The following is a 14,565-nucleotide window of genomic DNA, read 5'->3' on the forward strand; positions in this document are numbered from 1 at the left end:
CTGGATATAGGTCAGATGTTGTAAGGGATTTGGAAAAATCTGCAAAGAACTTTCAATCTAAGTTCTAGGGAAAATTTTAAAGAGAGAAAATTATCTTGAGGTTTAAAAACATTGGCGATTCTCACTAGTCCCTAATATGAAAACTATAAAAAAATTATTGATATGTTTGTAAAATTATTCAAATTTAAAATGATTTTATATATAGCCTCTATATAATGTTGGCAATTTTTAAGGTAAAATAATTTTATATTGTAAAATTTGGGTGAATAATTTTTATAAAAAATGGAAATTGGCAAATATTATTTTTGGAAAAATCATTGAAAATTAGCCCACTTGCGAATATTAGCCCCTAATATTTTCCATGAGTCTAACCACCCTAATTGTCTGGATCCCTTGCTAGGGTGGGAAGACTCTTAAGTTAGATTTGAAGAGGGTGGCGTGGCTCTACCATTACAGAACAAATTGATCGAGGGGGGAACACAGAGAAAATGCCAAGAAACCTATTAAGGTCAGGGAGGAAGTTGAAAAATTAATTATGGGTGTTGACCTTTTGACCTTGGACTTGTAAACAGATATTTTGAATCATCAGAGGAAGTTCCTTCTCAAGATCTTAGAGAAACATATATCGAATCATTTTTTCCTTAATGAGGGTGTTTTCACTCAACATCATGGGCCTGGGATCTACTAATACAATCTTGTCCCTCCAACATTATATATTTATAAACGGCCCCTCGATCATTCTGCTCCAGGAAACAATGTTGACTAAGGAGTGTGATATGGAGATTATTCTCAAAATTTGTCCAACATGGCATGCATTAGGGGATTTTTGAGGTAAAAAAAGGGCCTCCTAAGGAAATTATAAAATAATAGTGGAAATAATAAAATAATATTAGATGACATCATCAAATTTTAGAGGGAAAAAAGAGAAAACTAATTTTTCAAGTCGTAATTTCAATTTATCTCCTTATGGGTTTACTCAAATTTCAAGCATAAACACTCGTTGGATGCATAATTTAATTCCTCATCCAAGGAGTACCCATGTTGCATACTTTCAATGGACCCTACTAAATGAAAAATGAGAAATACATGAAAAATGCAATTGCAATCACATTTTTCATGTATTTCTCATTTTTCGTGTAGCGGGGTTCATCGAAAGTATGAAATATGGCTATTCTTTGGATGAGGAATTAATTTTTGCATCCAACAAGTACTCTCGCAGGAAATGTGAGTAAAACCTTAGGGAGATAAGCTGAAAAAGTAGTTTTATTATTTTATTATTTTTTAATATTTAATTTTTTACTCCAAAAATGGTGAATCATCCCCCATGGTTGACATCATCATATTGAATCCTATTGGTTCTTATAAAGTTTATTTTGGTTATACATTTTTCTTAGGAGTCCCATTTTAGACCTCAAAAATCCCCTAATGATTGTGCCACTATCTCTAAGGGATACTATGGGGGATTCGCTGCCATCTGGAACCCCACATATTTCTCCTTTCAAGTGTTAAAATTTCTTACTAGTGTTATATTTTCCAGTTACTCCAAGGGTTGGAATCACATATTTCGCATTGTAAATGTTTATGCCCCATACAACAATTGTAGAGATTTTTGGGATTTTATGGAATTTTATGATCAATCCAATGATCATGGAAGGGGATCTAAACTTCACATTGAAGATCAAAGAGTGCTAGAGTCACAAGTCAAAAATGGATGTTCTTCCCCCTTTCCTCATTAATTTGTTCGACCAAAAATCCCTCAAAGACATTGCCCATGTTCCCCTATGCCTGACCTGGAGAAATGGTAGAACAAGAGAAGATAACATTTCTAAAAGATTAGATAGGTTCTTTGTGGATTATCGCCTATCCCAAAGGATGACCAACATTAAATCCTAGTTGCTATTCTCTAAAATCTCATACCATGAGGCTATCTTGCTAGAGTGGCAATATGAATTGGTAAATTCCATTTTACCCTTCAAATTCAACCATATATGGGTCAATAATCCTGAGTTCCAGAACCTGGTCCATAATCCTTCGTCGGCACCGATTATTTTTCCTCTATATGATCCCATAAACATGATTACACACAAACTAAGGAGGTTGAAGACTGTTGTTAAATCCTGGGTACATAGCCATCAATATTCTGTCAATTAGGAGTTGCACTCCATTGAAAATGGAATTTCCCTCCTTATTAACCCGATTATTGTAACCTATTCTCTACCTAATATCACAAGGAAATCCTAAATTTGATTCCAAGGAAGGATAAAATTCACAAAATTCAGGAAGAGGAATGGAGGCAGAATGTTTCCTTGCTTAGATAAAGGGAGGAGACAAGAAAAAATAAAATTCCACCAGGCAGTCTCCAAAAGAAACAACAAAACTCTACTTGGACCATCACAAATGAAGCAGGAATTACCCTTTCCTCCCCCATGGACATTAAGCAAGAGGCATACCAATACTTCAAAAATAAATTCATGGATAGGGATGAAGCTCATATGACCGATAAAATGGAATTAATAAATTGTTTTCCAGTCCTGGTCAATGAAGATGATACATTACTCATGGATGCATAAATTACAGGAGATGAACTACTCTAGAATCTCAAGGATATGGCCAAATATAAGAGCCCCAGGTCTGATGGTTGGCCTTTTGAGTTCTTCCTTAACTTCTTTGAGCAGATGGGAACAAATCTAATCAACATGGCCGAGGCAATGAATTGTTCTGGGCACATACCAAATTCTATTAATTCCACCTTTCTTACATTGATTCCTATGAAACATAACCCACTTTCTTTGTCCGATTATAGGTCAATTTCCTTGTGTAATACTATTTACAAAATGATGTCAAAAATCACTAACCATGTCAAGAAGATTATTTCCCCTCATATATTTTTGGAGCAATTTAGTCTCTTATCCTCCAGGAGGATTCTATATGTGGTGGAAATAGCATAAGAATGTGTACATTCGATCAAGATGAGGAAGTTAAAATCTTGTCTCATGAAAATCGACCTTACGCAAGCATTTGACTGTGTAGATTGGGAATTTATCACCATAGTCTTGTACAAAATTGGGTTCAATCATAGGCATGTTTCATGGATCAAGACATGCATATCATCAGCCTCAATGGTTGTCCTCGTCAATGGGGAGCCTACTCAGTTCTTCAAGATGCACTAGGGACCCAGATAAGGCTGCGCTTTATCACATTTACTCTTCATACTTGTCATTGATGCATTCAACAGGGAAATCTATGCCATGAGAGAAGTTGGTAATATTTATGGCTAGAGGATTTCCAGGACCTGCAATTTGTCCCATCTATTATTTGTGGATGACATTATTTTTGTTGGTATCGCAAAAATTTTAGAATGGACATTCTTCCATAGGGTTTTTATGAAATTTGGCAACATCTCTAGGATGTATATCAATAGCTCCAAAATAGAAATCATCATGGATGATGGAAATCTAGCGGAGATAAAGGAAATTTTAAATTTATGTAGAATTTCCATCCGCCCTCTGACTAAAGGATTTAAATACCCGAGGCGCTTCTTAAAACCCTCAAACTGCAAATTTCTTCACTCAAATTGGATTGTCTGCAAATTCAAGAAGATGCTTACTCCATGGGACCATAAATGGCTATCACTAAGGGGTAAGGTCATAATGACCAAGGTGGTGTTGCAAGGCCTACCCATTTTCTAGATACATCTCTTTTATATTCCTCAATCCATTATTCAAAAAATGGACTCCATTTTTGCTAATTTCATTTGGTCTAGTGTGTGCACTCAGAAAAAGATTAACCTAGAGGCTGTTAGTACAATCTCGAGGCCTGTTAAGTTGGGCGGTTGGGGCATATTGCATCTCATAAGATTCAACATTTCCATATTAACTATGAACCTATGGACGGATTTCAGGGAAATGGGTCTTTGGTATACCATTATATTGACTAAATGTATCCAATTTCAGGGCTTGGAGGAATGAGTTAAGGCTAGGCCGCCATAGAATCCCAACACATCATATATTTGGCATAGTTTCAGACATGTTGTTTTGTGGTTCTGTGGCAATCTCTGGTGGTTGGTGGGTGATGGAAAACAAATTCTTGTTGCTAGGGATGTCATTAATGGTATGTTGGGTTTCCATGTATTATCAATGCCCTTGATTCACATTATCAACCAGCTGGGATATCATAATCTGGGCAGCCTCAGAATGGACATTCCAACTCTTTTTTCTACTCTGGTTTCACCTCATGTTAGACAAATTGGTATTCCAGACATCTTGGCTGCTGAATGTGAATCTTTCCACAATATTCTAAAACAAGTGAGCATCTAATTCTCTCAGCGTCCTGATCAACTCATTTGGGGTGGGCAGATTCTGAATGGGCAAATTGCATCCAATGAAGTGTATGACTACATTTATTCTAGCATCAACACTCTTCCCCTCATGGGTTGCACCACAAATTTATGGCTTTGGGAAGTCTCTTTAAAAATTAAATGCTTCTCCTAATTGGTCTTATACAACCACATCCTCACCTGGGACCAATTGCTGAAAAAAGGTTTGGGGGGCCTGGCATGTGTTCGCTATGTCAGATTTATTATGAGGACAACTTCCATATATTTTTTCATTACCCCTTTGTCATTTCCATTGAGACTGAGGTCCCTCTCCTCCTTGGTATCAATATCTATACTGACCTCTCCTCCATTCTATCCTGCAATTCTTCTTGATCTCTCCAATCCATTGCTTATAGAGTGGCCGCTCCATATGTCTTGTGGGGCATTTGGATATCTTGAAACAAATTGATATTCAAAGGCATTCCCCCTGAATTTATGTCTTCCTCCCTCTAGATTGTGACACTATTCATGGATGTTGGTCCTTGGTACCATAAAGCCACATCCAGATCCATTTCATTTGTTGATTTGGATGGCAGATTCCAAGTCTGCTACTTTGATATTGCTTCCTTGGGCGGAGATTGTGGTGGTGGTGTGTTACTCAAATTGGACCCCTCTATTCACTATAGATTCTATTGGTCTGCTGGTGTTGGGGACAATTATCGGGTTGAGCTGCTTGCATTATGGAGTGCCCTCCAATGCTCTAGATGGTTGTATTTAGACAATATACTAATTGTGGGATATTTCGTCTCGGTGATCTGATGGATTCAAGGCTGAAATGATTTCGTGGTCCCCTCTCTTTACAACTGCACTCAGTTGATGATGGAGCTGAAGTATGTCTTTTTGGAGGTCTCTTTCCAAAATATCCTCACTGAGAAAAAATATTAAGCAGATCTGCATTTAAAGTGTGGGGTTTCCATGATTCCTAGGTATATGTTCTTCGAGGTTCTCCATAGTGGAGCGATCTACAGGCATGGGATGTTTGAACTATAAGATTTTTCCCCTACTGTCTTTTTTTCCTTTTGGATTTTGTATGAGCTAAAGCCTTTCCTTTGTTTCTTTTTCATTGTTCTATTGTCTATGTTTCTTTTTGCAATTTTTGCCTCTTTGATAGGCAGGGTATTTTTTTTCCAACACTAAAGATCTTTTATGCTTGTTCTGAAGGTCATATGTAAGAAGTGTTTTTACCTTGGTTAAATACCAAATGAATATGTAAACCATTCCTATTTAATATATGATTGTTCTATTTTTTTCTACTGAAAAATAAAAATAAAAATAAAATATTGTATATATGCATGGTGTGCCTCCATTTGAAACATTACTCTCACATCATCTAAGCCAAACCCTAATCAAACACAACAAAATTATGAATTCCCTCAATCGCATAGTTGTGTCTTAATAAGACAAGGTTTCAACTCTCCCTTTCAAAATCTTGATTACTATTTACCTTACTTTCTTGCTTCCTCCAAGTGTTCCCTACCTTTTAATCGTATTCGCATAGTTTTACATTTCATTCTCTTCTTTGATTAATTTTCCTTGCAAGTCTCAATTATGACTCGCCTTGTTATCACCCTCATGCACTTTATTCCTAAACCTCACTTTCATTACATATTATCCCTATGGCTCCCAATTGAAATTGGATTAGTTATCACATTCACATGATATAGTGCCTCATCGTTCCTCTTCTCCCCTTGCAAACCCTGATTGTGATTAACATTGGCCCTCTACTCTTAATTATCATGTTCGCGCATCTTAACCACCTAATCTCTTACACTATGTTGTTAACAACCTCGATTACATTATCCCTTTGAAGTGTGACTATAACCAAAGAACCCATCAAACTATGTTTTTCTTAATTGCATAATCTAATAGAATAGTAATTAGAATAGTATTTTGAGCTGACAATTTATATTGATAATGAATATATTTGAAGTTTCAAGGACAATCGATTTATAGTGCCTCAATATAGAATCTTCTACAGAAATTATGGCATCAACAATAAGAAATGACCAACAAGAGAAATAATCGAGAGCAACATTGAAGGTGTGGTTGATAGTCCTAAATCCAGGGTACCAATTCTCAAAGAAACAACCTGTTATATTGAAAAATCAGTACCTATGTCACGGCCAAAGATATTCAAGGATTTTTCCTGAAAAGAGTTTTGAAAAGGAGAAGAAGACATAGATGTATATATCAACATAAAAAATTCCATATTTTATAAAGTGGCTACCCATACTCCTGTGTTTTCTTGTGTTGAGATAGTAGAATGGATTATATAGTAGATAGACCATGAAAATATGATAATTAGGGATACAAAAGGTGAGCCATTGGCCTCATATTAGTTAGGAGATATTCATATGTATTATAAATTCTTAAACCACTAGAGTATCTCAATTCAATGTGGTATTCTAAATTCAAAGGTTTTACTAAAGAAAATATTAAATCATGGTGGAAAGAACCCAACAAGTTCAAACAAAAGCCTGGGTGCATATACAAGAAAAATATGCTTAGAAAAGTGTATGAGTATTTGATGGAAATGTGTTGAATGATTTATGGGAGAGAAGATGCCAAGTTCTTTGAAGAAAATTGGGTCGATATGGTATATATTTGTGCTACCAAAGGAACCATCTTCGATTGGGTAGTCCTCATATCAACTTCACTTAAGAACCATGTCAAAAGAGACAAAACTCCAATAAAAGGGCAACAACCTAAGTTTTAAATGGATTCTTACTTATTAGATGGAATTTGTGCCAAGATGAAGTTTCAAGGGATGGGATGGAAACTGACTCTTGTTATTGATATACCACCTATGCATATATATTGTAAATTATTATGGGAAATAGGTAAAAAAGGAGCTTATGCCAAAGTTACTAAATATTTCATCTCAGTACTATACCAAATGCTTTTCAACAATGAACCATCTTGTATGTTCGAAAGAGAAAGAGCATCATTGCTTGAAGTCGTTGTTTTATTTACTCCAGTTGATGGAACATTCATAAGTGTATTTAGCGCATACAAAAGTCCCTGCTAGTTTCCTTTACTTTTTGACAGATAAAGTGGTAATGCAAGAAGTTTCATACCAATTTTTTACAAGGTTTTCAAGTTCACTGCAAAAGGGAAAGAATTGTCCTTGGCAAGTTTTTCCATTATGCATAGGAGCATATAGTCTAAAGAATATGAAAGAAGCAGAAGCGAAGACACTAGATTTAAAGTGATTCAAGTTTGGCAAGTTGGGCTATCATAGATATGATCCCATAGGTATTGCTACTTAGCATTATGCAAAGATAAAATATAGTTGGATGTATGCTTCAGTGTCGTGGTCACATGAAGAAAAGATAAGTAATTTCTTAAATGCTACTAAAACAATTGAAGTGTCCAAAGGAATAGGCCCTTCTAAGGTTACAAGGGACCCAAAATATTTTGAAAAAAACTCCCAAGGCAGCATGGATACACAAGAAAAAATTGAGCTTAAAAGGAAGCAAGATCAAGAGGCTAAAAGGGAAAGAAATAAGAAAATTAAAGAAGATAAAGATGCAAAGAAGCAAGTAGAAGAAGAGAAGAAAAAGAAAGAAAAAATGAAGAAGGAAGAGAAAGAGAGGAAAAATCAAAAAACATTAAGGAAAAGGAAGGAAACAATGAAGAAGAAAAAATAAGAAGAAGCTAGAAAGAAACAAAAGGAAGAAGAAGAAAAATTGAAGCTAGAAGAGGAGATGAAAAGGAAGAAACTCGAAGAATAAGAAAAAATAAAGAATGAAGAAGAATAAATAGCCAATCTATTAGAAGAATAATTGATCACCAAAGAATTAGTTGCTAAACAAGAAGAAGAAATCAGATTGAAGGATTCAACAACTCATCTAGTAGTTCCTACATGTAATATTCGACCTCCTACACCCATTACTGGAGGGAATATCCCAATCAATGAAATGGGTATTGCATTCTAAGAAGAAGATAGAATATTGGATTTATTGAAATTCACATTTGATTAATTCAAGTTCAATATTAGACAGGAAAGAATAAAGTATTATCCCAATGAACAAGATAACCCTATATTGGCTACTTTGGAAAGGGGTATTATGGTGAATACAAGGACCAATCCTGGGACCATAACTTCTACAAGAATAACATTCATAGCCACAATAGAGAAGAATGTTGATCTCCTATCAAAATAGGTTGAGAGATTAAAAGGGGAATTAGCTATTACACAACAAAAAAATGAGTAACTTCACATAGAACATCAGAATCTCTCCACTATAAACTTTAGCTGAGAGAGTATACAAGCAACAATTATTGAACATATCAAAGCACTAGAAGAGGTCATAAAGAAAGTATATGATTAAATCATAATCTTTTATAAAGTAATATATATGCTAATTGAAATGCAAAAGGAAATACAAAATAGGGGAAAGTTGATAATATTAGCATTCTCGGCAATAGATTATTCAGGAGTGGAACACAAATTATATTAATGCACGAGTAGAATTTCTAAAGAAGGATAGGTTGGATGCCTAGTTAGATAGGGTGGAGGTGAGAATGTTTGTGGAATCACATGACAGATTGAGAAAATCATGGTTACAATAATATCAACTTATTATAACTTGCAAAATGGATTGGAAGCCTTAGTCAAATTATATAAAAATATCTTCTATTAGTCCACCAGGGGAAGTGAGGCGAGGGGAAGAGATTAAACGAGAAATTTGGAAAGCTTTATATCCCATGAGGAAAGAAGTTGTGAAAAAAGCTATGGAGGTTACAAAGGATGTTATCATTTAGTATGTTGTGAAAACTACAAGGCTACATACTAAGCTAACAATGCTATTGAACTAGGTGCAAACATAGTCAAAGACATTACTTCCCAATGCCTTGGAATGTAGAGTGAGATATGATCATGAATTTTCACAAAAGGTGAAAGAGGTGGTTGTTGAATACAAGACATGGCATACATATGTGACTCAAGAACTTCATATTGAAGCACCAAAAATGCCCATCATGCATCTCATCACATGAATGTACTTTGATTTTCCTAATTTTAATTGTAATTTTGTAAATGAAATATTTTGGAAATATGAAAAATAAAATAAAAATTCAAATAGAAGTTGAAAGGTCACTATTGTAGTCAAAGAGTCATAGAGGAAGGTGAAAGGTCACCATACTTTTTGTATAAATATACCCTAGTGGTAAGGAAGAAGGGACTTTTAGTTTTGGATCTCATTGTGAGCATATTGTTTAAGGAGCTTATAATTCCTTTGAGAAAGCAAGTGATAGCTTCACAACTCCACTATTGGATTTATTGAATACTTCTTGTAATAGTGAATTTCAACATTTCTACTGAATATTCAGAAGCTCGTTGAAATAGGTGATAATTTCATGCACATATTGTTAAATGTCGTGAGACTCATCTCTTAATGATTTGATTGTATGTGTTTTCTTCCATGTGTGTTAAGGATAAGGAATTATTTCTTTTCTTACAACATATCTTATTTGATGTTATATTCCATTTTTGTTTTAATAGTCATTGTTGATTGTGAAGTACTTTTCAAGTGATAACTGAATCATTCTTTTTACATGTATATTTATCGAAGTATGCTAAAATACTCATTTTAAATGTTCATGTCATTTATCTTGATTGTAGCAGTGTTTTTTTTCACATTACTTGTAAATAATTTCACAAACCTATTTAATGTGTGTTTATCAAAAGTTCTATTAGTTTTCTTACATGTTGCTCATTTTGTTCAAAACTTATCTTAAGAAAAACAAGATGGCAGTCAATCCAATATATCGGATGGGACTCCTATCCCAAATGGTGTAGGGTCTAATTGGGACATTACACTAGGGAGATACCCTTATCGTTGGAAAAACATTTTGGCCTATCAACAGATCTGTTGGTGTTGGGTCCTTCGTTTTTTTGAGTAATTTTGATTAATTTTGAAAGAAAATATCCATGGAAGAGAAGAAGTGCAAGCAGAAAAATAAATGGTCAAACAGGCTGGAAAACGGGAACAAAAGGAAGAAAATGACAAGTAAGAAAAATGAACAGTTACATTGGAGTTCTCCTAGGTTGTAGAAGAAGGATCGAGAAGTTGAGTTTGAAGGAATCAAGTGAAAGTGGACGAAGAAGTTGGATTCCATAAAACCAACTAAGTTGGACCAAATCAAGTGGCGGTGGACAAGATCAAAGGAGGAAAACCCATATATACCCCTAGAGATCGAGTTGTAGAAGAGAGTTGAGAAAAGGAGTTGACATGCTACTGAAATGAGAATTGAAGTCCTTTGATGTACTATGTTGTAATATTGTCTTCTTTAGATAGTTTTGAAAGAATGTTGAAAGATCTTTTCATAGTTTTTATAGGTATATGTTGTAATGAATTAGCTCTCTAGAGTATAATATAATAGAGTTTGTTGTGGGGATCTGCAATTATGTGCCTCATGAATGAATGTGATTGATCGTGCCGAAATGTCGAAGCCCCAAATTGGATATTTTCGTACCTACTTGCACCAACTAGTTTAATTGACTTGTGGGGAATTTTGGCAATGGAAACCTGTGGAAAATGAACTTAGCGAAAAATGTCATTTGTAAATCATGGAAAAATCATCCCTAACTGTTGTTGGGAAACGTATCCAATTCAGAATGCCCCTATCCCACTCTAAGAGGTGATAGTGCCTTAGCAACAAACGAAGTAAACTAATTGAGTATTCTTCTTTATGAAATGTAAATGAGGAAGAAGGATCTAACTAACCCGTGTCTTTCGCTAGTTTGTTGATCCAAATCACTCCTCTCTTCAGTAGCTCCGAGCTTCCTGCTCCTTCACCGGCCCAGCTTTCACCGAATTCCTGCAAGATCACAAGAGAGAGTAACTACACGAAGATACAGATATACATTCATAAAAAACTCAAGATCAGATTAAGCTAAACATGTAAGCATAACAAAACATCATTGATATACAACATGTAGGAGAAACTCAAATAGTTTATTGATATGATAATAAAGTCCAAGAGGAGATACAACCAAGTGAGTTCCGATCCAACATCTACCTCTCAGCAAAGGAATCCCTTCCTCTCCTCCAACAAAGCATAAATCACCCACTATACTAATCTCAATCTCAAACCAACAACAATTCTTTGCAAGGTACAAAATTCTAGCCTCCTGAACCTCTGGGTGAGAGATCCATATATAGATGTAAGCAGAGAGGATGAGTCAGCTTATGTTTTGACTTGTGGCTTCTCTCTGTCAATTCTTGCTTCCACTTGGAGGTTGAGAACCTCTTACTCATCACTAGTCGAATTCATTGAGGCAAGTGTCATTGGAGAAGATTCTGGAAGCTTCCAGGGTCTTTCCACCTCGTTGAATGAGCTTGCCATTTGTCATTTCCCGCTCAGCGCACCCTGGTAGTGCTTCCACCTGCGTTGCAGTGCACCTAGCCAGTGTAGATTCTGCATTTCAACGCAGGCAGCTAGAAGAGCCTCTGAATTGATCCTGAATTGACTATTTCTGAGTGGTTTTTGGTGGAGAACTTCTGGGAGAAGCTGTCATTGGTTGACCTTGTTCCTTTAGGAGCTGTAACAACATCTTTAGGGACTTTGGATCCCTTGAATTATGGACATTTCATGCTTATAGCTGTAAGGCACAAAAATGTCTATAACAGTTGCCCCCTAAAGTATGAGGCCGTTTATCGGGTGAAATGCTTTATTAGGAGGATCCGAAGTTCATTCAATACTGGGAGGAGACCTGTAATAAGATACAATACAATACATTATTTTTAATATTGTTTTCATGATCTAGCTGAGGCGGGAATTCCCATGCTCAGCTTTATAAATTCATTTTTGTGTACATAGGATAGACAATTGTCTGATGATAGACTGATGATCCTGCTGAAATCATCATCCTTTGATAGGATGATTGTCTGTGCTGCAATGTTGTACATGTCAATGTCTTTATTTTTCCTGAATATATATCGCATCCCAGATGGATGAAACTAGATTCGGGGTCTTCAAACTCATTCGATCTTCACTCTAAGTACAAGTCGATCCATGTGAGAAATGTTCTGAAGTCGAACATGGAAAGACATCGCCTGATTACCAGTCTATGATGTAAACCGTTAACAAGCGCGAGAGGAGTCACCGATAATGATAATGACCCTCAAGGTACTGCAGTACAATTCATGTGGTGTGAATAAAGGACTTGGCGTCGAACACCATGCAAAATATTTCGGTCGAAGGTCATTGATGTATACTTGTCGCCGGAAGTGAGAAACTTGCCATTGAGGCATGCAAGCTTCAAAGTACTGAAGGGGGTGTTCCTAGATCAACTTCTTGGATAATGAGATGATGTCGACAAGAAGCGATCCGTCAAAGGAGGGCCTTAATGTATCCCACATCAGTGACACATAACGGAGCAAATGATTTTGATGGAGTTGAAAACGATCTAATGATATATGGTTCAGGGTGGCGGTCATGAAAGAATGAAGGATAATGTATGGTAGTGGATGGAACATGGTTGACTTCTCTGGATGACTTCTCTTGAACATATCGGCGACACTTGTGTGATGGATTGGTAGCATTTACCCCAAAGGCAGATGGTATGGCAAGACCATGGCGATGTGACCAGTGAATGAAACAACCCAACCTGACTCAGGCACGGAGTGGAAGTGTCATGTTCAAGAGCGACTTGCTACCAATAAAGTTCTTTGAGTTTCTTCCCAATTTTTCCCCAGTCATTGCTGACCAGTACCTCTTTATTTTTGTCAAGCTTGAGGAGGATAACATATGCTTGTTCTATAATTTTCCCTTCGGGCAAACCCATCGCTATGTTTTAACGAGCCTAGCGATAGTGAAACTCGTTCTCGTCTAAAGACAAGTTTGTCGCTATTTAATGTTTTTAACGAGTCTAACGACAAAGATAACTCGGTCCTTTTCATTTTTAGAGAGTCTGAAAAGGTACGTAAAGTCAACTCCGAAAGTCCTTTTTCGTCATCTAATCCCTTAAGTCCGAAAAAGTATAAAACAATACAGAAGGGATGAGTTTTCGATAGTTTTAACGAGCCGAACAAAACAAGCGCTCAATCTTTTTGTGCAATAATCCCTCAGGTCCAAAAAGATTAAAATCTAGAGGAGGGATAGCACTTCTGGTTGCTTTAACGAGCTAGAAGGCCAAAACTCGGCAATATTTTCATATTTTACGAGTCAGATGAAAAGAGCTTAAAGAAGACTCGTCTTTTGAGGAACGAGTGATAAAACGGGTTAGCAGCTGATTCCAAGTAAGGGTTGGAATTTTCCAATCACGGCAGGGTCACAAGGATGGCTAGTGAAATCACTCTTCGCAGCTGTTCCTCAAAATGGGTAAACAATCAAATGGAGGTGAATTATCGGCCAATGGAAAAGTGGAGGTGACGGTGCAAACACGACCAAGTCTTTAATGGCTGATAATGTTACATTCACGGTGGTTATTTACCGGAGGATAGTTCATTTTTTAACGAGCTTAAATGCGGAAAAACACGGCTCGGTCTTATGTTTATTTTTTAACGAGCATGAACTATGTGCTAAAACTGCTCGATTATCCAGTCATATGATAAGAATGTCTCATGTAAGATGCCATTTTTTATGGAGCTTGCGCCTTACAAAGCTATGCCCCGCATCCTTTCGTTATGTAAGTTCAGAAATGACTAATCCTACGAGTTTAAAGGGTTAGACCTACGGGTTTAAAGGGAGGACCTAAAAATTTAAAAAATAAATAGCCGCCCCTTGCTTGCACTCCAAAAGGTTTGCATGCCCCCAGGTATAAAATAGAATTTCAAGGTTACCTCTAGTTCACTTCCGCCAAAATAATTGTTTTACCGAGAGAGGCCTACCTCTTTCAGGTTACCCAAAGATTGTTCTGTTAATCTTTCAAACAAAACACTTCTTCGGCGATGTCTACCGAGATAAACAAAGGTGAGCGACGATGCCCGCCAACTCACATAACTTTGACAAAAGAATCTTATTCCAGAACAACCCCACTTCCAACCACGGACGGGGTACGGACTAGTCATATTCTCCCGCGGAAACCTACCCTATACCCAAAGCTTTCCTGCCGAAGCAGACCAGGACGCATGCCCCCTGGGTTCCAGTCATATCCCTCCAAATTACTCGCGCTCATCGGGAGGACGGACCATGGGTTGAGACATTTCTTGCGCGAAGAGACCATTTAGGGATGGTATGTG

Source organism: Pinus tabuliformis, chromosome J (assembly GCF_031772625.1).
Source record: "Pinus tabuliformis cultivar Carrire ecotype Pingquan chromosome J, CPIR1, whole genome shotgun sequence".
NCBI lineage: Eukaryota > Viridiplantae > Streptophyta > Pinopsida > Pinales > Pinaceae > Pinus > Pinus tabuliformis.